The sequence below is a fragment of the Amphiprion ocellaris genome, chromosome 5 (assembly GCF_022539595.1).
Source record: "Amphiprion ocellaris isolate individual 3 ecotype Okinawa chromosome 5, ASM2253959v1, whole genome shotgun sequence".
NCBI lineage: Eukaryota > Metazoa > Chordata > Actinopteri > Pomacentridae > Amphiprion > Amphiprion ocellaris.
The window spans coordinates 36,242,620-36,265,625 of record NC_072770.1 but is presented as its reverse complement, the minus strand read 5'-3'; the positions used below and the strand labels follow the sequence as shown (position 1 = coordinate 36,265,625).

Here is a 23,006-nt window from a genome sequence, read left to right as displayed (position 1 = left end):
GGTCACTGCAGCAAAGACAGCCAACACTGCTGATTATTTAAGGGGAGTAACGTCAGCTCAGCTTCTGAACTCAAGTCTTGAGTCTTCGTTAAAAGAGCTAATGTTAGGTTACTTGTGGATTAATCAGTAATGGTAAATTGGTTGTCAACCAATCAAGATTTATTTATAGAGCACTTTACAACAACATAAAAGAAGACCAAAGTGCTTTCCATCAGCATGATAAAACAAAACAATACAATTTGGTTACTACAAAACCATAAAAACCATAAAACCAAAATGCAGCACAGATGAATCAGTAACATTTAAATAAGGCATTTGGGACGACATGAAAATAAAACAGTGCTAAAACTCAAAGGCACGTCTGAATAGGTGAGCTTTTAGTCTGGACTTGAATAGCGACAGGTCGGTGAGAACACGACGTTCCAGAGTCTCGGAGCGGCAACAGCAAAAGAACGATCATCCCACTGCTTGTTCTGAGACCTGGGCACATCCAGCACCATCTGAGTGCTTGTAATTTGGGAAAATTACAAGCATCTTAGTATTTGGAAGTGCATTAAACTCTTACTTTTTTGGAGGCATGAGCTGATATTGGTTTTTCATATTAAAGTTACCACCATATTTACCAGCTCTTCTGCTCTGCCATCAGCCTAATAATCATCTGAGCCATTCCTCCACACCTGTACAGTATACCAACGTATATGTTCATTCTTTGTATGTTGTGTATGTACTTGGCCATTAAAGCTGATTCTGATTCTTTTAAAGTCACTGCTGAGCAGCTCATTTCTGCCATTACTTCAGCTCTCCAAGTAGCTCAAACAGAGAAGATCGATGTACCAATAAAAAAGGGCCTTTGGTTTCTAAACTTTGAAATTAAAACTAAGCTTTAAAACTAAATTTGGACCATCTCTGTAGTCAATCAATAGGAAACATTTAACAGGCTGCGGTACATGAACTTATAGTGGCGATACAACTTTTAAAACAACTACGTGCTTGATCTTTGTGAAAAATGCTGATCGCTCCAAGCAGCTGCTACTGGGGATTCTTTGTAAAGTGAAATTAAGGATACAATGTCAGGCGTAATAAACGTGAAAGATGGTTCCATCTAATTGTCTCGGTGCTTTTCAAATGCTTTAGGAAAGAATCTGAAATATGAAATGAACAATAAAATCTGTCCGCTGAATATAAGGAGTTTATTTGGGGTAAGAGCTAAGATTTATTATCATTTGGGTTTTACTTTTTTTTAGCTTTGGCCACTGGTTGTATCAGTCATGATGATGTTTAGTCACCAAAGCACAAAGCTGAGTTCAAAATGAGTGACAACACTAAAAATGAGAACTAAAGAAAACATCTGCAGTAAGGCAATAATACAGGTGATAAACATGCCAGCAGTTAAGTCAGATTTAATTTGGAAATAAGCACAATTGTAATATTGCAAATTATTCCTGGTGACACAATTAGGAATGGATGCAGGAGGTCAAATCAGAAATAAACTCTTGGTGTGTAAACTGTAAATTTGCTGTATCTTTGCTGCTGTCCCAAATACGTCTCACAAACATAGAAGTTCAATCGGCATTTTGAAAGTTTGAAAGAAATTATGTCTACAATCTATATTATTAAAATCAACACAACCACATCTGAAAGCAGTTTTTAAAAACCACGTCATCCGGAAACAGGTATCTGGATCCTCAGTATCTGTTGTTGGAGCTGTATAGTGACGTGCAGCAGGAGATTTTCCATAGCTGAATTTGTTAACCTTTATTTATCCATGACAACAGGAAGAGCGGGTCACCGTTTGTTCAGTATTGCTGCGTTGCATATACACCACAATGCCTGCAAGGAAGGATGAGCAAGAGATGTATAGGCTACAATCCCTGCAGACAGTGTGCTTTTTTCTCTTCCTTTTTTTCTTAGCAGATGGAAGCGACAGCTCCTAAAACATATCACAGTTCATTAGCAGTGAGCCAGACCCGTTTCATTTTCTTCCCTTTTCGGTGAACATTTATTCTTCTCCTCACAGCGGTCAGGATGATGTTCTGTCAGATTCTTACAGTTGTGTCATAGAACATGCTCTTTGGAAGGAACGTGCTCTATTTGTAGCCGAGTCTTCTCTGGCTTCACTCCAGAGCTGTGAGGAGAAGTGCCTTCACAACCCTCGGTGGAATGCAAATGTCCACGTCCATGTCCAGCTCTGTAGTCCCACTGGTGCCCAAGGGGCCGTCAGGCCAAGATATGCCATATTTTAATACAGAATCACTGTCTGTCAAATCTCACACCATTAATTCTGTGGAAGCTCCACAAACTGGTAGCTGTCAGGTGATCAGCTCGCTCTCTTTCCCCCTCTGTCTCGTCTTACAGACCTCATTTGCAGATAATAGGCCATACAGGGGGAAAAGTGCTCTTTTTAATTATCCTGAGGATTATGAGGTTTGAGTTGTTCCCAAATGCTAATACATAGATGGCAGCTGTGCATCTTTGCATAAGGAGGAGTATATTACCCTTCCATTTGGCCTCTGATGCTGATGGCTTACAGCTGATCTTTGCACACCTCATTTGACATGAAAATAAGAGACTGCAAAGCTCTGCATGAGAGACCTGTGAGTGTAATGAAGTTCTGAGATCCGATTAGAGGGTAAATGCCAGAACTCACACAGTTAACGACAGAAATGAAAGACTGAATCAATCTGAACAAAAAAACGTAGATACAAATGAATCTGATTTTATGGCAGTGAGTCACTCATGAATTTAAACTTACAGTACTGATTAAATTTGATTTAACTGTATTAGCAGATGGAGGAAGTTTACAATGTCAGGATAATTCAGTAACATCAGTTGTACTGCACTGACTTTCCAACAATGCGCTGTGAACATCCAAATTTATTGTGCCGCTGTCTTCTGACGTGAATTCAACCCATCAGCAACTCTAAAGAGCTTAAAATGCAACAAACATTGGCTTTTACCAGAAGAGGATAACAAAGAGAGCCGGATCTATTTTCGACAGCATGTCCTCGTCTGACACTGAATGAACTTGATGGGCGCAAACACAGATATACTGTGCATGATTCATACACCCAAAAGGCCAGTTACTGAGCACTGGCTTTATAGACAAACAATGATAAACACAAAAAAAATGCAGTAAACATTGAATAGGCTTCAAAAATCTTAAACATGATGCTTTTCTGAGATATCAGTACAGATTTCAGCACATCAATAACAGTAATTACAGCTGCTTTGCGGAGGTATAGAGTTTTTAAACCACCCACATGTTCCTTATACAGTCCCCAAACTCCACTGGAGATGTTTTTATTTTCTCCTCTTTAATTCTGTATTTTTGTCTTGGCTCGCTAAGTTGCTACTTTGTCAGCGAATGTGGGAGACAAAATAATTGCCTCTATATTTCCTGAATTGATTTCTTGCAGAGTTCTAATACAGTGGTCAGGCCGGCACTCAGGCGTCCATGACAGGTCCCTATGCTGGAGGCTTTCTACTTCATGGAAAAAGAAGCACTTAAGAGTCAGGGCTCCTCTTTCATTTTCTACAGGCTGTTATCAAGGTCAAGTGTTTGCAATCAAAACAGAAATCCTTTGAAAACCATGTTTTGGCGATTTTCAGCTGCACATGAAGCACACACTGCAGGTGTCCAAATGACCCTGAATAAAGGGTCTATATGAAATTAAAAGTTTGAATATCAAAGAAACCCTTCAGTGAAAAACTATTTTTTTAAATCTTTTTAACATATCCATACGGTATTTTTTATCTGTTAGTAGACATATAATCAGTAAATTAAGTAGTAAAACAGTCTAAAAACACAGATTTAGAGGTTTAGGGGTTTGCATACATAAAGGAACCATATTTTCCCATATTTCCATAACATTATTCTGTTTCCGACTCAGACATTTGGCTGATTTACTCCAATATTACAACTTGCTATCAGTGTGGAGTAGTTTTACAGTATTTAGATCAGCTAGAAGCTTGAGCTGCCATGATTGGAAAGAGAGGCAAGGACAACATAGATTCATGAATTCAGAAGTGTATCAGAGTCGTTCTGAGGTGAATGTGTGACTTTGATACACAGAAATGACATTTAAGGGCTTAAATTAATGACTAGAGAGGGACTATAGGCTAATATACCAATGATAACCAATCTGTGGGTCAGGAAGAACCAAAGGGCCACACAATCATTAAGAAGACTGGAAATGCAAACATGTGTTTGTTTTATGGTGATCTGTGTCTTTCATAAAATGCATGTTTTATCTCTAAAGTGCCTCTAAAAGCTATTCCAATTAAACGACATAAGAAAAAACCCTCACTCAATCGCTGAAGGGCTTACAAATCATAAACATATGCCACCTAGTGATGAGCAATTCCCTGCAGTGTAAGTGTTGAGTATATAACAGATTTAGACCTTTAAATAACCTTTAATATACAACTATCAAATTTGGGGGGAGTGTCAGCATTCTGCATGTTTTCGGTCTCAAATATACAAAAGAATGTGCTGGTACTCAGTAAAAATCCATGTAAAATATACATTTGTAGGATCTATCTAAGTCAAAATTCCTAAAATCATAGTCTTTTTCTTTATGTAGAGCCATTAGGTACATATTTGTGCTGTTTTTGCGTACTTTTGTGACCACTGAGTGGTGCTTTTGCGTGCTTAACGAAGTCAGCACATTTTTTCTACATAATATATATGAACTTTGATCACTGAAACATGACATTTTCACTGAAAGTAGGACTCAGTTTCTCCATGGCAGCCTCTAAATGGTATGTAAGGGTAGCAAATAGTCAGTAAATTTGACTAACTTTAGTGAAGTAGATAAAAACAAAAACCTACCCACATATGGGAACAGTTACATCATGGCAGTAGCAGAAATGCAAAATGAATTGTACTAGATATATGTACTTAAATGAACATGAAAACAATTATCAACTCCCACATGCTGTATAGCTAATCAGCCAAGCTGACATTGGTTTGCTTTACAGAGTCATTATCTGACGAAGGATATTCAGTTAATGGCAGACCAGAAATAGGTTTTCTTGATCCATTTCTAAGCAATTTCTGCACCAGAGAAGATCATAAACTCTTGTCATCTACATTCAAGGAGAAGAAACAACACAAAGTAGTTCTTGTATGCTTTCACAGTTCTTAATTACTAGATTTTTCTTGTTTTACCCTTCATGTTTTGTGCTCCCTGTGGTGAATGCTCAGTAGATTGACCCTCTTGAACCTTCCCTTCTGACTACTCTTTAAATTAGGCAGCAGTGGAGGAGGTAACCACTGCCCACACACTGATCTGAATGATGGGGAGAAACAAAACGAGAACAGAAGTTTAGAGATAGACTAGAAGTAAGAGAAATGTAGAATATGTTGTCTATTTACACCAGTCCTGACTGCTGTGGTCTGGCCATGAACTGAGCTTTCCCTCAGATCTAAAGCCTTGTCTAACATAGTCTTTCCTCTCAGCAGCCCAGCTGGGTGAAGACACCTTTTGAACCTTTTTAGCACGACTTTATGACATCACACTTTCTGTAAAAAAAAAAAAAAAAAAAAAAAACCTCACACCCTCTGCGTGAGAGAGGGAAGAGATGACATGCTGGATGGGCAGGGAAAGCCAGAGAGCCCGAGTAGGAGTGCATTAGACCTCTGGTGTCAACTGAGCCATCAATTAATGAGCAGCCTGGGAATGTGTCCATCCAGACACACTCTGCACCGGGGTGCCACAGGAGGCCAGGCAAGGGCAACAGTCGGCTGGGGGACATGAATAATTGAGGACCCTGTTTTAAATGTTTAAATGAATTAGGGCCATGGGAAGAGGTGTTAAGAGATGTACACGAGGGAGAAAAGGAACTGCAGCTAAAATATATCCATTATGTCTCTAATCATAAAGCAAAGAGGTGTTCTGTGTCAGAAGTAAAACCTGGGAGTGAAAGATGTGCATACTGAGCCCTTCATAAAACATAATACTTTATTGAATTTGACGCTTCAATCAAGTGAGTGCGAAGTTTTGCTTTGGTCAACCTGGCGGTGCCTTCAATGTTTTTCTGTTCATGTGCAAGTTGTGTGGAATTACTTGCCCTATTTTTACAAAATTCAAACACATACATGTGTCTTTGGGGGGGTGTTATTCTGACCTGTAACAACAAAGAAGTAGCCTAATGCAGTGATTTAACAAAATTTCATTAACAGTGCACAGAAAGTCCAACCTCAGTGTCTGAGCATCAGAAAGGGTCCCAACAAATAATATGACTGCCATCCTTTTCCTTTCCACTCTACATCATCATCTTTCCAGAGTACATTTTCTAATACGGCCGTTTTTCATAAAGAGTTTGAGTTGTAAGTGGTTTTATTGATTGTCAGTAAATATTTAATGCTTTTTAATGACCCATCATCCGCATGTTAGTCATTAATTAATTGGTTTTGGTGGAGATCAGCTGTTGTAGAGTCACAAGCTGCTACACTAATCTACCCCAACTTTAAAACTGTGTGCCTAATATTGTGGAGATCTCCCCAACGAGCCAAAACAGCTCTGAATTGAAGGGGATTGGACACATGACCTCCAAGGGTTTGCAGCAGATCCTGGGGTGTGGCCTCCAAGGATCAGGATTGCTCCAGCACCTCCATGAGATGCTGAATTAGATTTGGATCTGAAGAGTTTGGAGGCTGTGTCAAGGCACTGAGCTCTTTGTTGTGTTCCTCAAGCCACTGTGTAGCAGGATGCGTTGTCCCAAAGCTGGAGGCCACTGCAATCAGGAAGTGCTGTTGCCATGGAGAAGTGTGCTTGGTTTGTAACAACGTTTAGATAGGTGGTACATATCAAAGTAACATCCACATAAACAACAGGATCTAAGGTTGCCCTGCAGAACATTTCATTGTAATGAGATTATCAATGCCACACACTAAACCTGTCAGTGGTTTTAATGTTGTGGTTGATCGGTGTATATTCAAAACACAAACAAAAAGCAAAAAGACAGCAAAATATCCAAAGGTAGAAAGTGGTGCTACACTCACTGACATTTACAGTCAAGTCTTTCTATTGAGCCAAGCTTTTGAACTATTTTCTTCAGTAGCCTTTCTAAAAATGTAGAGTATTTTATCTATAACTGAAGCCACAACTGAAATCGACTCTCGAAAATGACTGTTTCACCAAGGTTTTCTCAACAATCTGATGTACGAGTACAACATACGTCAGTTATTTTAGTGCCACATAACCTATTTCAGTTCACTGTTTATCAAATTGTACAAAGGCACAGTGTGTGACACAACAGCAGCTGATATTTGTACCAGCCAGTTGCCAGCAGGACGCAGAGAGTAAACAAAGCCCTACTGATTGGCAGCCGTTCCACGCTACAGAACCCAGCAAAGACAGCTCAAATTGGATGCAAAAACAGCACACTTAGATTTCAATTTCTCTTCACAGATGGGAGCACCACGCACATTGCTTGTGATTTGTCTCCAGTACCTGAAGCTGGGGAGTAAACAGTGATCAAATTGACTCAGTCCCACCGAGGCTGCACACATGCAGGGTGCGCTGGACTCGCGCTGCTTTATGAGACAGAACAGACAGACAGGCGGCCAAAAAGGCGACATGAGAGGTGGTATCAGGCTCCTTCAATGTGGGCGGCTTCCTCTGAGCTGCCGGTGCACTGCTGCTTCTCCTCTCTCTTTCATTTTCTCCTTCTCACCCTCTATCACGCCGAAGTCCAAAGCCCAAGAGAAATTAGTCACCCGGCACGCTGCGGTGAGGGAGTTGCTGTGTGCACGTGTGATCATGTGAGTGTATGTTGGAAGGAAAGAGAGAGTGCAGGAAGAGAGAGCAGGGAGGGAGAGGGAACAAAATAGTTTCTCATCCCAAGGCTTATAATTCCGTCTTATATCTGAAAATGGATGTTGGTGTGGAAAAGGCACATCAATCTAAGCATCAGAAATGTGCTGCAGTAACAGGAAAAGTCTCCCTGTACTGTACAGATACAGTCATGGATACAAGAGGAAGGACTGCAAATGATAGGAGAAAGAAGCCTCTAAGCTGGAACGTTCACACTGACTCATACAGGGTTTGAGGCAGAACATGCCATTGTGAAAATAACCGCTTTGAAGCATTACCGGTCCCGTCATTTCAACCTCTGCCATCCTCCGTAAAAACAACAACAGGATCAGCAGGTTTTGCTTTTTTAGGTTTTGTAAGCTGCACTAACATGTACTGTATTTTGAGGATTAAAATGGAAACGTATACTTCTGAATTCTCAACAGGCTGTGCAGACTTGCTGATCAAACCAGCACACTGGTTGATTCAACAGCACGGTTATCACGATTATTTCTTGCAGTGTGGGTGTACATTTCGTAAACAGTGCAAAGATGTCATATCGTTCGTAAATCCAATTTCCTTTGAGGGATGCAGAGGTTTGTTTACGCTGTCACATGGTAAAATTGATTTTCTTTTCTGCGCTTTACATTGCTCTTTGCTAAGTGTGACACCGCTCCATCCCCAATCTGTATGAGCATCAAAGCAACACACATATGAACAAAATGACACGCATTTAGATTTGCTTACGTGCAGCTCAGTGATTCCAAAGTTGGCCAAACTCCAAAGTAAACCTACTGTTTTGTTATCTGGTAAACATGCACTATAGGCAATTGAAGCTGTACCAAGAATGTTTTTCAGAGTGAAACATCACAAAAGTTGGGGACTGGTGCTGTCAGCCATTGGTTTACTGGGCATGGATCATCATACTGTCTGTCATACTGGTCTGGTATGCAACATTGCCACTTATCAGATATTATGGACTTTTGGGTCAAATGTACTTGAATAGTCATGTGAGAAGTGTGGAAGTATATTGAGAGTTGCTAAGGGACATCTAATGTCTTCAGCTTTAACTGTACAATATGATTAACCACATGTTTGTCATCATAACCACAAGTGGGAAACTACACTACCATTCTAAAGTTTGGGGTCACCCATGCAATTTCATGCACAAGGGTTTTCTAATCATCAATTAGCCTTTCAACACCATTAGCTAACACAATGTAGCATTAGAACACAGGAGTGATGGTTGCTGGAAATGTTCCTCTGTACCCCTATGGAGATATTCCATTAAAAATCAGCTGTTTCCAGCTATAATAGTCATTTACCACATTAATGATGTCTACACTGGATTTCTGATTTGTTAAATGTTATGTTCATTGGGAAAAAAATAGTTTTTAAGGACATAAATATATAAGGGCATTTCTAACTGACCTCATACTTTTGAACGGTAGTGTACATAACAGCATTCACTAAAGACAATCATAAAGCGCAACAATAAATCTGTCTGGTTTACCAGTTATGGATGATTTTGAAGTAAAAAAAACCCTTAGAGAGCACCAGTGCTGGTGGTGTAGTGGTTAGCATAGCTGCCTTCCAAGCAGTTGACCTGGGTTCGATTCCCAGCCAACGCAAACGTTTCCTCAGTTAAGGATCAGTGACGTTTTTCTTCTCTTTCTCAGGCACAGCTTCACCATAATGAAATGGGATTGCTTTCTGGCCATATTTGTCATCCTTATCATCCAGCAATGTCGTATTATTTCTCATGTCTTTAGTGTAATCGAAAACATATGAATTCTTCTAACATATCAGTATTATTTTTTCATGTTTACTGCAATAAAGTTAATCGTTGAATGTCGCCTACAGATGGAGCAACGGCCACCTAGAAACGCACTAATAAGCCCATCTGACATCTGCCTGACAAGCCTCGGCTCACACTCCAACACGCTCCCCATTTCCTCTCACACTCAACTGTGCTTCATCTGTTAGTCTCATTAAAATGGAACTGATAAATCGAACTGCATGAGAATAATTAAAAATGAAATGTTCTGTATGTATTTATAGTGCGAGTACATTGTGCCCAGAACTGACTGATAGGAGAGGCGTGTTTGAATGGATGAAAGGGAAGCATGAACTACAGCTACCCTTGAGCTAATTCTGTCACGGTGGAGAGAAAACACAAGTGCCCAGATTTCTGTCTCTCATTCTCATCTCGATCAAGGTTCAGACGCTGGCTTCTGCACAATATACTGAATGACAGTTAGAAAAACAGGAGCCTGCTTTGAAGAGTTTAGTTCTTCCATCGTTGGGCTCCCATGATGGAGAAACTAGACCGGCCTCCTTGTTTAGGTCACCAAATCCAACCTATTTCCAGCTGTATAAATGATGAGGGGCAAAGGGAACACAAAAAAGCACCAAAATCATGGAAACAAATCAGGAAATTGTTCAACTTTCAATAAACACAAAGAAAAAAACAAACCCTCAACCTGCTCTCCTCCATGTGAGTGATCTTTGACATTAATTGCCAATTTTATTGAGTCCGATTTGTTTAATTATAATCACAACAGGGTTGCCATTCTCCTGCTGTCTCAACAAAGACATAACAAGCATAGAAAATAACAGGCCCATTTTTAAACCCTGTAATTGCAATTTTCCACCCAAATTGCGGTCTAATGATTACAGGCACGAGCTGGAGCTTGACAGTAACACCAGGAAAAGAGAGAGAGAGAAAAAGATACATTACTAAGGACTCTCAGGCACCACAAGAGATGGAGAGAAAAAAAATCTGCCCACAAAAAAAAAAAAAAAAAAAGAGAGCTTTCTTACTCCCCGAGGAACCAAGGTTTAGAAGTGGGGCTTCTCAAAATCTGCAATTCCCCAACCTTTTCACTTGGCTGACGGTTAAGGGCTTGGAGAATTGAGTTCTTTGCTGCTGTGCTGGAGAAGGGGTTGATGGGAATTCAGCACAATGGCACAATATTGAGAGTGAAAGCTGCCAAATACCGACTACCTCAAGGAAAGGAAGCAGAGAGGGGGGGTTGAAGGAGGAGAGAGGGAGCGAGAGAAAGAGGAGAGTTGGTGGAAAAGTCTGATGGCCAACAAAGCTGAAAACCACCTCCATGGAAGAGTACATTTCTCTGCTCAGGTTCTTCTCAAATCTCATTGTCCTCAGTGTACACAACACTTGGAGGAGTCAGCAGGACCAACTCCCAGGCAGTGACTCCTCCTCCGCTGTATGAAGAATACACTCAGCAGCAACTGGGCTTAGAGCTGTCAGTTGGACACTTCAGGTGAGCGTCTGTTGTTTTTAATGTACTATATAAATAACAGTGACTCGACGTAGAAAATGCAGTTTGATTACATATGTCATCCCTGTTTAACAACTAGTCTGGAACCCAGTTGGATCTATTTCAAAAGATGAAGGAATCCCTTTGAAAGTGTCACACTGCGAGTCTACACACAGTAAGGCTTGTTTTCATCAATCTAACAGGATAAATCTCAGAGGTTAAAGGATAAACAACACGGTCGGAAATTTAAAGAGCCACATTTTCTCCACACATTTTGCTGCTTAAATAAAACATGGTGCCCCAGTTTGAGTTTAGTTTTCACAACAACATAATCTAGACCCGGTACTATTATCAGCCCGCATCACAAGATTTTAAGGCCTGCAACTGGATGTTTGGAAATTCGTCTCAGGAGTTGTGGCAAAAAAGTGACTCAACTTGGCTTTGTTGATTTCTGTGGTTTAATCTTTCACCTTGGAGCAATGATGGAAAGATGCCCTGGACAGGTCACCAGTCTATCACAGGGCTACACAGACATTCAAACAATCACACTCGCATTCACTCTTACGGACAGTTTAGAGTTACCAGTTAACCTCAGCATGTTTGGGAGGAAGCCGGAGTAGACGGAGAAAACCCACACATGCACAGGGAGAACACCAAACTCCAAGCAGAAAGCTCCCAGGAAGGCCGAGATGCAAACCGGGGATCTTCCAGCTGCAAGGTGAAAGTGCTAACCACCAAGCCACTGTGCAGCCTCCACATAAATACCTTCTATCAAATTTGAATTCACCATTAGAATAATTCCTTTAAATCATATGAACTTTACATGACCGATTGTACTCTAACCATGTGCACTAACTGAACAATGACATCACAACACGAGCACTGAAGTCTGCACCCACATGTTCGATGTGCCCACACACATCATTCACATAAACGGAAAACACCCACTTTTACAAACACTCCTAAACTTCAGCTGTGGCACGCACACACACACACGCACACACGCACACACGCACACACGCACACACGCACACACGCACACACGCACACACGCACACACACACACACACACACACACACTCGCTCTTCCTCTCACACACCCACAGCCAAACACACACGCAGCAAATCAGCATGAATAAATAAGAGATGGAGTTGAGCTTCACAGCCTAATCTCTCAGGGAAAAACAGCTCGCCGCATCGGCAAGGATCGGCCCGAGCGAGTGACTGGGACACTGCTGGCTTCCAGAAAACCAATTTGTTAGTTTATTGTCTTGGTGTTTAGTCTGTGGTTACAGTTCATTTCAGCCAGCCCATCCTGGGCATGCTCCTTTAAATGGCATCTATAAAACATGGGATGTACTCTCCTCATGTCCTCCTCCTCCTTCTCTGTACATGACAGAGCTGCACACAAGCGTCACAATGCTGCATTTCCTTTGCTATGGTGGGGCTTTGAAGTTCCCTTCAAGCGCCCGATGGATTCACCCCAGCAGCTCGAGCCGGGGCTTTGAGAGGTGGAACAAACTGCTTTCTAAACACATTAGTCTATGAACACCACTGAGCAGCGAATCTTGAGGTGCTGAAATTGGGTGTAATCATGTAGATAGATGGCTGACTTTTTATTGTTCCGCTAAACCAGATCTGCAGGGCTGGTGGCGAATACAGAGTTTCTGAAATGATGCAATACCCTGGATTTTATGGTTAACTCATGGTGCTGCTGTGCTGTGTTCACTGTCACACTGGGCTGTCGTACGGACATGCATCCTGCATAAAAAGACATGCCTGGAAAGCTCACACTATGGGAAAAGCAAAAATGTCAGCTTTACATGGAGACGCTGGGAAGCACTGCAGCGTAATCCGGCGATCTTAAATGTAGAACCGCACAGCACCATGCATACATTTATAAAGTGTAAAAACTACAATGCATGTATTGTTTTGTCTTATGCCTGCAAACACAATCCACACTCTTATATTATGCCCTATTGATCTGACAGAGTGAGCAGGAAGCTGGCGGAGAACACAAATACTGCCTGGGGTGGCTCCTTAAAACTAGAGACAAGCCTCTTATCCATGGTGTTCTCTTCCTCTGGAAATCACCTGGTGGCTCATGCATATCAAGTACTCTCTCCAAGCCTCAGTCTGCACTCTGCCTTCTTCAGGCACTGCCGTTTGCGGCAATGTCTGTGTGATGGTGGCTTTAAAAAAAAAAAGCAAGCTAATCTGCCTTACCTCTGCATGCCGGTTATTTTGCAGAGCTGCAGTGTGTTTGGTCGCATCCAAAGGGCACGAACACAACCATTTTTGTTTCACGATTTAGTCTTAGGGAATATGTATGCTAAATGTTATGGTGGCACAACTCAGGTCTGTAGCTCCATAACTAATTCCCACTTTTCACAACAACCACTGCAGAGTGAGTAAATGTTTTCTTCAAGTTTCCAGTGTTACTGTCAAGTACAGTAGAACTGTCACAGGGATCCCATCTCCAGTAATCCCAGGGTGGCCTTTGCTCTGCCTGTCAGCAATACCAACCAATAACCCTGCACAATAAAACCCTCCAGAACAACAGTGGGCCGCAGGCAGCTTCAAGGGCTACTGACGGCGATCTATAAAACAATATAATGGGTTGCCTGTCAGAGAGTGTGAAAGAGAAGATCTACGTCTCCTCTGACTCTCTGAGGGGACTTCAATTAATCACAGCAGAATTGTATCACCTCGCAATATGAGTGTAAGGTTATTACCATCCCTGTATTCTGCAGGATGAAATGCGATGATAGCACTAATTGAGGGGAAGAAAAAAAACAGCTGACCGCACAACACTTGTCAAGGGGATGAAGGGCAGATGAAAGGGCGAGGTGAACAAGGAGATAGACTGAGGCAGAAAAAAGAAAAGGAAGAGAGGAAGAGAGACAAATTGGGAAGGGGAGAGCGAGTGGAAAGGAGAGGGGTTGGAGGAAAAAAAATATTCACAGTGGTGTGTAAGCATAATCATAAATATCTACAGTCTGTGTGTGCAGAGCAGCTGACAGCAAACACAAGAGCCAGTTTTCATTAGGGACTGCTTCCGTGCCTTCACAGCACAATACAACAAGATAACAGCATTGTACTTTTTCCTTAAGTCACAAACAAGCTGCTTAGAGCTGGAGCTGCTGTTTTTTCAGCTTTTGGAGTTGAGGGAAAGCACACATGGTGCAATTTCAGCTCACGGGTTTGACTTGGCTGTAGAGGGGAGCCATGGGGTTACCTTTGTTAAAGTAGAAATGATGGAGATGCAAAGATAAAGAATAACAACTAAAGACAGGTCTAAATTAGATGCAATCTACTGCTAATAGATAGATAGATAGATAGATAGATAGATAGATAGATAGATAGATAGATAGATAGATAGATAGATAGATAGATAGATAGATAGATAGATAGATAGATAGATAGATAGATAGATTTCTCTGCATTCATCTTTAATTTCCCCCCATATCTGTTGTAATTATACCTTTTTTCCATCATGTATTTACACATAAACCAGTTCTTTTAGTGCCTTTGTGAAGCAAGTGGGCTGATCTCTCAGAGGGGAAACTTTGGTCCAATTTCAGCAGTCAGTCAGTGTGTCGTGTTGCTGCACTGATCTGATTTTTCTGAGTCCAGGCGATATGAAGTTGCACATCTGCGAGCCTGCAGCTACACCTGTACACCACCTCAGGTCATTAGTTTCCACTAGCCTGCTGCTGCTGTCTCACCACTTAATAACTATTCATCATTGGGGAAACAATCGATCATTTAATCGATAAGATAAGAAGGTTAATCATGGGTTTTTCGCAGCCACACGTGAGCTGTTGTTTTTTTTTTTTTTGTTTGTTTGTTTTTTATTAGACAATTGTCAAAATGAACCGCCTGCGTTCCGGTTCTAATAACCCTCCAATTATACACACAAGTGAGAAAAATAGAAAATGAAAACCGACCTGTCGTTGATCTGTCAGATAATCCCGGGAAACGTCCCTTTCATTTATTCTCCATTGTCAACCAAAAAACCAGAAAGGTCTTCTTTAGGGAAATGCCATTTCCTTGTCGCTTCAGGGCGCCCTGGACAACACATTACCTAAATTTAACAATAAAATAAAACAAGTATAATGTCAGAGCTCTCCAGACGGGCAATCCCTGAGCGGAAGAAAGTCTAAAGTGGAGGCTGCTGGCTACTTGCAGTCGGTGAAAGTCTATAAAAGTTGCTGGTCCTCCGGCTCTGACTCACAACTTCCCATCCGCCGGAGCGCGTCGGCAGCCGGACAGCAGGACGCACCGTCACTCATAGTTTCTGGACTCCAGCATCATGTGGCTTCTTTTTTCTTTCTTTCTTTCTTTCTTTAACAATCCGCCTTCCACATTACTGGCTGGCTTTCTTCGTGCGGTTAGAGAAATGCATTTGTGAGATAGACGGATGAGAAGAGAGCAGCAGGATCCAGCAGCTCAGCGTCGCTGAGTGGATCCCGACAGAGGAGGTGTTTTAGCGCCACCCAGCGGTGATGGCTGGCAGCAGCTGAGCTATTATCTAAACCAGCTTCACCTGCTGAGACCTGGATGATTGTGGCGTCTTCAGTCAAGTGACAAAAGTCCCACATCTCCTCCCTGTGATTTCCAGCATCTTTTGTACCCGGATCAATCCAGGATTGGAGGACATTTCACGTCCCATCCATCAGATTTCAAATAATCCTTGTAAAAAATACTAAAACTTGCAGTTGTTGTGTGTTACTTCTCCTAACACCAAATCTAAAAAAAAAAAATAGGAGAAAAGAATACTTGAAAATATTTTTAAAATACTGAATAAATCTGGAGTTCCCCCTAGAATGACATTTTTCTCTTGTCCCACCTCCCTCATGACCAAACTGAATCTCAAATAAAACAGGTAAAATTAAATTTAAATCTCCTTTTTTTGATATTATTTTTGTTGTACCGATGTCTCGTCTCTTTTTTAATCAACACAATATTCTACATAATAATTATTATGCATGGAACGTGTGTCGCACAACAACCCTGTTAGCATAACCTTTTTATCTGGTAGAAGAAGAAAACAGTGAATCACATGAAACGCTGGAATTAACATCAGTTTTCTCAAAGAATGAGTAGAGCAAAGCTATGTCCTCTCTTCCATTTTTCACATTGTCATAACATTGCCAGCCTTGATTGAACATCTCACTCTACCTCATGCAACCCTGTTATGCATATTATCAGGATAAGACTAATTCTTTTTCATTTTTATTTTCTTTTTTCCATCAGTCAGTTTGTCCTCTTGGTCAGAAGTAACAGCTAGATAAATATCTAGCTGTTACTGCTGAGAAAAAGATCACATTAACATGGATTTGCAGTAGGGTTAGCAACCAACAAATAAAACATGGAATAAAAATTGTACCACTGATGTGGAAGCTGAGCCAATCAAGCCTTTAATAGTTTGTTACCTAATATTGATCAATATGGAGCAGAAAACTGGAAAAGAGAAGGTTTATTTTTCAAAAATATTGAAGCCCAAATGTCCTCCAATTCTGGAATGACCCACCTCTTGTTGTGGGTTCATTCATGGATTTAATGTGATGTTTTGTCAATATTCAGCTCTAATATTGAGACACAAATAAACCCAAGAGGCCACTTCATGATGTGCCATGATTTTTGGAGGAAGTGCTTCGAGCTATTTTTGGGTAAGTGGGTGGGCGTAGGACAGAGGGACTGCGTGAAAATTATTTGGCTGTGGAGGAATGCAGAACATCTCATTAAATTAATTTGATTATTTTTTAAAAAGATATCAAAATACTCCCTAGTTTTATTAATATTTTACAATGAGATGCCACCTGTTTCAAGCCAGCGCAATACTGTTTAGACTGCTCATCCTGCTTTAACCGCCTTTTACCTGTACATACACATATTTATATTGATATCTACAACTGTTAGATTCATATGTTTAATGTGTTCATACCACTCTGTCCATCCTGTGTATCTCTATACTGTATATAATACATTTTACTGTTCTTTCTACACTTCTGGTTAGATTCCAACATGCAGAGTAACATTGTGGAACAGTTTGAATGTGAAGTTGATGCAATGTCCAAACATACACCAGTTTAAAATAGAGTATAAAAACATGATTTTTACATGATACGAAGGATGAAGAGGAGGCTTGACACAGCCAGGTGTTTATGTTTATCTTCTTACTTATTTAATTGGTAACTATGAATTACTTATTGGTTTCTCGTTCTGTTTTCTTTAGTATGAGTGTATAGATAGATAGATAGATAGAATCATAATTGTATATATATTTTTATTGTATCTTACATGTGTAAACACAAATTGTATATTGCTTAAATATTTAGGAAAGTGGAAATTATCAATCAATAATTTGTAAGAAATGGGTAGGATTAAATAAGCGTTATTTATTTCTTCTCACTCCTTTTGGAATATGTTGACCTGCCCAGAATTGTGGAATATTTCTTTTGCTTTATGATTTAGTTTTGTATGTATATGTAATGTTAACTACTTGTTTACTTGGTACTTGTCTTTACATATTTGAAATAAATATCTCAATCAATCAATCAATAAAAGTTAAAAAAGCTAATTTATCCCAAAGCTGTCCTAGCACTAAGCCCTCCTTTGATCACACTGGCCAATATAAAAAATATTGCAATATTTTAATGGTCAAACCACAACATGAACACAATTATGTGTAATAATAACTGCTACCTATGCAAATCCTGTGAAATATCATGTTTGAGGTGCAACACCTGAATACTTTGTCAACTCCCTTTTGATAGTATTTTCTACTGTTTTAATCTGAAAATAACAATAATACTCATTTTGCAGTTATTGGTTTATTCTCCCTCAATACATTATTTTACTTTTGTTATTTTTTCATCCTATCTAATCAATCCAATCTGAAAATCACATAGTAAATGCTGATAATGCAACGGCTATGTACATTAAAGAGCAAGTCCAATTCCAGAATTAACAATAATTTGTTTATCTATTCCATCTACATGGACACAGAAGTGTTTCTTAAATCTATCTGTCTGTCTTCCTAAGCTGCCAGTGAAACACTGTTTAAAAATAAATGCAATTATAGAGCATCACAGTCTAAAATTAACAGTCTCTTGTGTTGAAGTCTGATGTTTTGTTGTCACTTCACCTGAATTCCTCTTTTTACTCTCATCAAAAATGCAACCTGGAGGGGTTTGTCTCATTTTTAAACAAAAAGCTGCAAAAAAAAAAAACCCAAACAGATAAATACATAAAAAACATTCATCACAGCAACCAAATATGAGTGGATGTGGAGAAGGTGAAACCTCAGAGATGAGTGGATTCACCTCTATGGTGCATATGAACGGCATCTTTTTTGTTTTTTTTTTTAACCTATTTACTCTGTTTTCCATAACAGAATAGGAGTAAATAGAACCACAGGGTTAGAAATAGATGAAGATCCCAAAACTCTTCCCCTTATCCAGACCACACACACCACCCACACACAGTTGGTATGAACTCCATTACCCCAAAGAGCTTCACTAATAGAACAGGAATTAGGCTCCTGACCACTCACTGAGTTTATGATAGCATGTTTTTGTCTGACATTCAACTTCCACTCTCCTCAAGCATTACTGTCCAGTCTACAAAGGCTTCCCCCCTGTAATTACATTATCATCTCTCCATTTCTCAAGCAGTCTCTTTTGTCTGCCCCCCCTCCATCCAAAAGGCAGGGACGGGTGGAATAATCAATACCAACCTTTGAAATAGCCTGTAGAGAAGGGAGGCAAGCATTTGGATTTGGGTTTGATTGATTCTGGACCACCCTCAGAGAGCGTTATCATCATAAAGTCAAAGCCATCTACCTCATAGAAAGCCCACACATGAAAACACACACATGCAGACAGAATCAAAAGGGCAGAGCACACAAAGCCCTGCGGACAAAATACGAAAAAAAAAAAACGTCAGCCCATTATCAAAATTCAAAGTAGATATGAAGACCGGAGGGGCTTCACGTCCCGCCACATAGGTGACTATGAATAGAGAAGCTGTTATTTTGATTCTGTTTGCGTGTCATTTATATAATATGATCCACAAAGTCATGAGATTTCCTTCTTCCTGTCGCCGTGTCTGTTGCACACCCTGTGAAGGAGATGACCTCATTAATCTTTAGTGCACTGTATAGACCTATCCTGTCAAAGCCCCGACACTGTGGTTTGTGACACGGCTCCACTCATTGAATCATGTGACAGGATGAGGTCAGCCGTGAGGTAAGGTGTCTCAAGCTGTGTGAGAGCAGATAAAGGCAGCAGTGTGAGCCTCCGTTCAACAAATGTACTGTGGGTGGCAGCTGAGGTGACTCATAAGGTAATCCTGGTTAGCGAGCTGGCATCAGAATCTAATAAAGTCCTGGGTTTTGGCTCTCTGAGGTCACACCACAGGGACAAACACACATCCACTGTGTTTGAGGCGTCATGCGATCTGGCACCTCGCAGAAGAAACTTCACCGCCTTTTCCGGCCTTGTGATTGTAGGTGGCATCGTGCATAACGCTCATCGTGCCATGCTTGTCATCCTGTGATTACTTTCACTTCGCCCAGGGAACAAGAGTTGCGGGGGCTTCATGGCTCCACGTTGATTGTGGCGGTTCAGCTTAAAATAACAGCAACCTGCAGGGAGCAGAGGAGCACTCTGCCTGAACTCTCGCTCGCTTTCACCACGGAAGTGTGTTTGAAGACAGCGAGACGTCTACCAGAAAATTGCGAAGGGAAAAATAGGAGGCATTACGGTCTCAGGAATGGAGCCCTCCATCAATAATGCAGAGGAAGCAGCAGTTAATGCCCCCTTTAATTCAACAGGTCTGCAGACACCGGCACAGTTATTCTTCCTCGGCTGCAAATGCTCGATGAGAGGCCGCTACATCAGGCTTTATGGCTTTGTGTGCGGTTGCGCTGTCAGGTCTTTCCCCCGACCTCAATCCCGACAGCACAGCCATTAATGGGTTTTCATCAGGGGCCCCTACTAATGGAGTTTCCAGCCTCTCAGATACCAGCAGGGAGCCGCAACACACAGAAAGAAATAATGCCCACATAAAAATCAAAATATACGAGCTCAATTTAGTGTGAACAGTGAGAGCAGAGCTTTTATAAACAAAAACAGGGCAGCGTGAACACAGCAGATGTTACACGGTGAACATTCCCACATATAATTTAAGTTGTCTTGCAGGTCATGCATTTAAGTAGCAAAAAGACATCAGACAATTAGATTTTAATCAGGGATTCTTTTGTTATTCACAATGCTGTCATAAGAGAATTTTCAAAACATGGGAAAATAAATGCAGACTTTAGTTTTCTAGCTGTGTGAGATAGCCATACCACACACTGATAAAATTAAACATTTTCAGTCGTGGTAGATTCAGGTTCTTTACTTAATCAAAAGCATCAATCACCAATGTGAAAAAGTCTTACATTCAAAGTCCTAGATACTTTTTGTAGCGGCCCCTTGGATTCATTCAGCAAGACGCAGAGTTTCAAACGGGTGTTGATTTATTCTCACTCTCGACCAGCACCGTGTACCGTAAGCACCGTGAAAACTACAGAATTAAACAGAATACAAAATGCCTCACTGTAGTATCACAAACAATTCACATATAAATCATGTTTACATCCAATACAAATAAACGCAACTCATCTGATAATAATGCATATTAAACATTTTCATACCTCATTCCGCCGTTCCAAGGGCGCTAATTTAAGTGTTGGCCATCAGCTAGCATGCTCTCCAGCTCGACATACACACACACGTCGCTGTTCAGAGCTACGAATACAGTATAATGAGGTGAATCACAATGTAAACCCTTCCTTAAGACAATTCAAACAGATAAATGTGATGTATAACTACTGTTTTTAGACAGCTTTTACCGTTTCTCCGACGATGCGTGAGCACAACGTTGTTTAGACAAAGAAACAGGAAGTTCGGCGTCACAAAAACCGCAGAAGAAGAAGAAACGCGCGCTTAACAAAATAAAAGCGGAACAGACCACAAAGTGGCGCTGCAGGACTACAATGTCTTCTTAATACATAAACAATATTGTGCAGGAGAATAATAATACAATTTATCAGACATTTACACTGTTTTAAAAAGGATAATTTTATGGAATTCCTGAATTGTTGAAACAAAAGAAAATATCAGTAAAGTTATTTTTAAATTGGGAATTTACATGTTTAATGTAAAATACCATTAAATACCTGCGACTGTGAATCACCATAAAATATCCACTTTTTTTAAGAAAATCATTATTTTTGACATAGAAATGGAACTAATTCACAAATTTATTGTAATTTTCAGAATAAAATCATTTTTTGTTGACTTAATAGATGAAACTGTTAAATTCTATATCTATCTACATATAAAAGGTTAAAATAGCAGTTCTGCTGGAGATTTTTAGATTGTTTTCTACGTGAAAGATGCACTCATGATTTCTAGGGGATTTTCTAACTTAAATTCGCACAGGGAGAGTCACTGGTGGACTGGTTAAATACTTATAGACAAGATGCCACAAGCCAAAAAGCGATAGATAGATAGATAGATAGATAGATAGATAGATAGATAGATAGATAGATAGATAGATAGATAGATAGATAGATAGATAGATAGATAGATAGATAGATAGATAGATAGATAGATAGATAGATAGATAGATAGATAGATAGATAGATAGATAGATAGATATTTCATAATCTGTGCTGCTGTTATGTGTAAAATAAATAAATAATAAATAAATAAATAATAAAAAGTAAGTAGTATCTAAAGCTTTGAAAGTAATGTTGTGGAGTAAAAACCACTAATTTTACCTGATTTAATAAAGTAAAAAGCAGAATTTTAACCATCCATTCTTCCATTAGTTGTAGCAGTTCTACCCTGTAGACAACTGTGAGGGGCTGGAGCTTTTCCCAGGAGGCACTGGGGTGAGAGGAGGGGTAAAATGGAAATACTCAAATAACTTTACCTGTCAAAGTATGCAGTAAAGGAGGAGAAATGCAACTGAAGATCAGCCAGAAGACTAGCATGTTTACAGAATTATTGATAGGGAAAGAAAGAAAGAAAGAAAGAAAGAAAGAAAGAAAGAAAGAAAGAAAGAGTTTTGATCAAAATATTACACTGCAGTAGTTTGCAGTAGATGTGACACCAGTGCGTTCATTTTTTATTTTGCATCGTCACACGATGAAATATGAACCTTGGATGACTTATTTTTCCCTTGTCTTGTTTTCTGTCCTGACAAACTGCATATCAAATGTGTTCTCTCAACAGAGATTTTCTCACCTGGGACCAAAGTCTGTGCCATCACCCCTCTCTCTCTCTCTCTCTCTCTCTCTCACACACACACACACACACACACACACACACACACACACACACACACACACACACACACACACACACACACACACACACACACACACACACACACACGTCATCTCAGCGTTTCCCCCGGTTTCAGAGCCGTCTGCCTCAGCAGCCTCTGTCAGAGAAGTAGTGGGTCATTCATCAGGAGAGAGATTAAATCTTCATCCACTGCTGCTGGATGCTGGGAGTACTTTGTCTTTGGGAGAGGAAATAAAAGTAAAGAAGAAATCCATCCTTTGAAGCAGAGGACATCATTTAATTTCCTTTTATCACATGCCAGCATGTGGTGTTGTAGACGGTTTGAAACACAACAGCTGCCATTACAAACACCAGTCACATGCAGGTGATGAACAGTACATGTGTTAATGTACAGACTCACTTATAACATGTAGGACGCACGGTTTCATCTGTTTAAGATGCCAACAAACAGAATGAATGAAACATTCCTAACAGCCTCATCTGCTGCATCATTTTCTTGACTTTTCAAGATGCTTTTCATCTGGCAGTGCTTTGGCTCCATCTACTGGAGAACA

At 40.3% G+C, this 23,006-nt stretch overlaps 1 protein-coding gene, 1 long non-coding RNA gene and 1 other non-coding gene across 3 annotated transcripts in view; 1 reads left to right on the top strand and 2 right to left on the bottom strand.

Moving 5' to 3' along the window:
* tafa3a (TAFA chemokine like family member 3a) overlaps positions 1 to 15,561 on the bottom strand; it is a 100,344-nt gene extending 84,783 nt beyond the window's left edge. Inside the window, exon 1 of the mRNA XM_023288076.3 lies at positions 15,034 to 15,561. The gene's annotated coding sequence lies outside the window, so the exon portion shown is untranslated. The remainder of the gene's footprint in view (positions 1 to 15,033) is intronic.
* Positions 9,359 to 9,430, top strand: trnag-ucc (transfer RNA glycine (anticodon UCC)). Its single transcript has one exon. It is a non-coding gene; the product is annotated as a tRNA-Gly (tRNA).
* Positions 15,562 to 18,608: 3,047 nt separating the features above from the next.
* Positions 18,609 to 21,044, bottom strand: LOC118471463 (uncharacterized). Its single transcript, XR_004848779.2, has 3 exons — positions 20,988 to 21,044; positions 20,790 to 20,883; positions 18,609 to 20,659 (listed from the first exon to the last, which is right to left on the bottom strand). It is a non-coding gene; the product is annotated as an uncharacterized LOC118471463 (long non-coding RNA).
* Between the last annotated feature and the right edge of the window lie 1,962 nt (positions 21,045 to 23,006).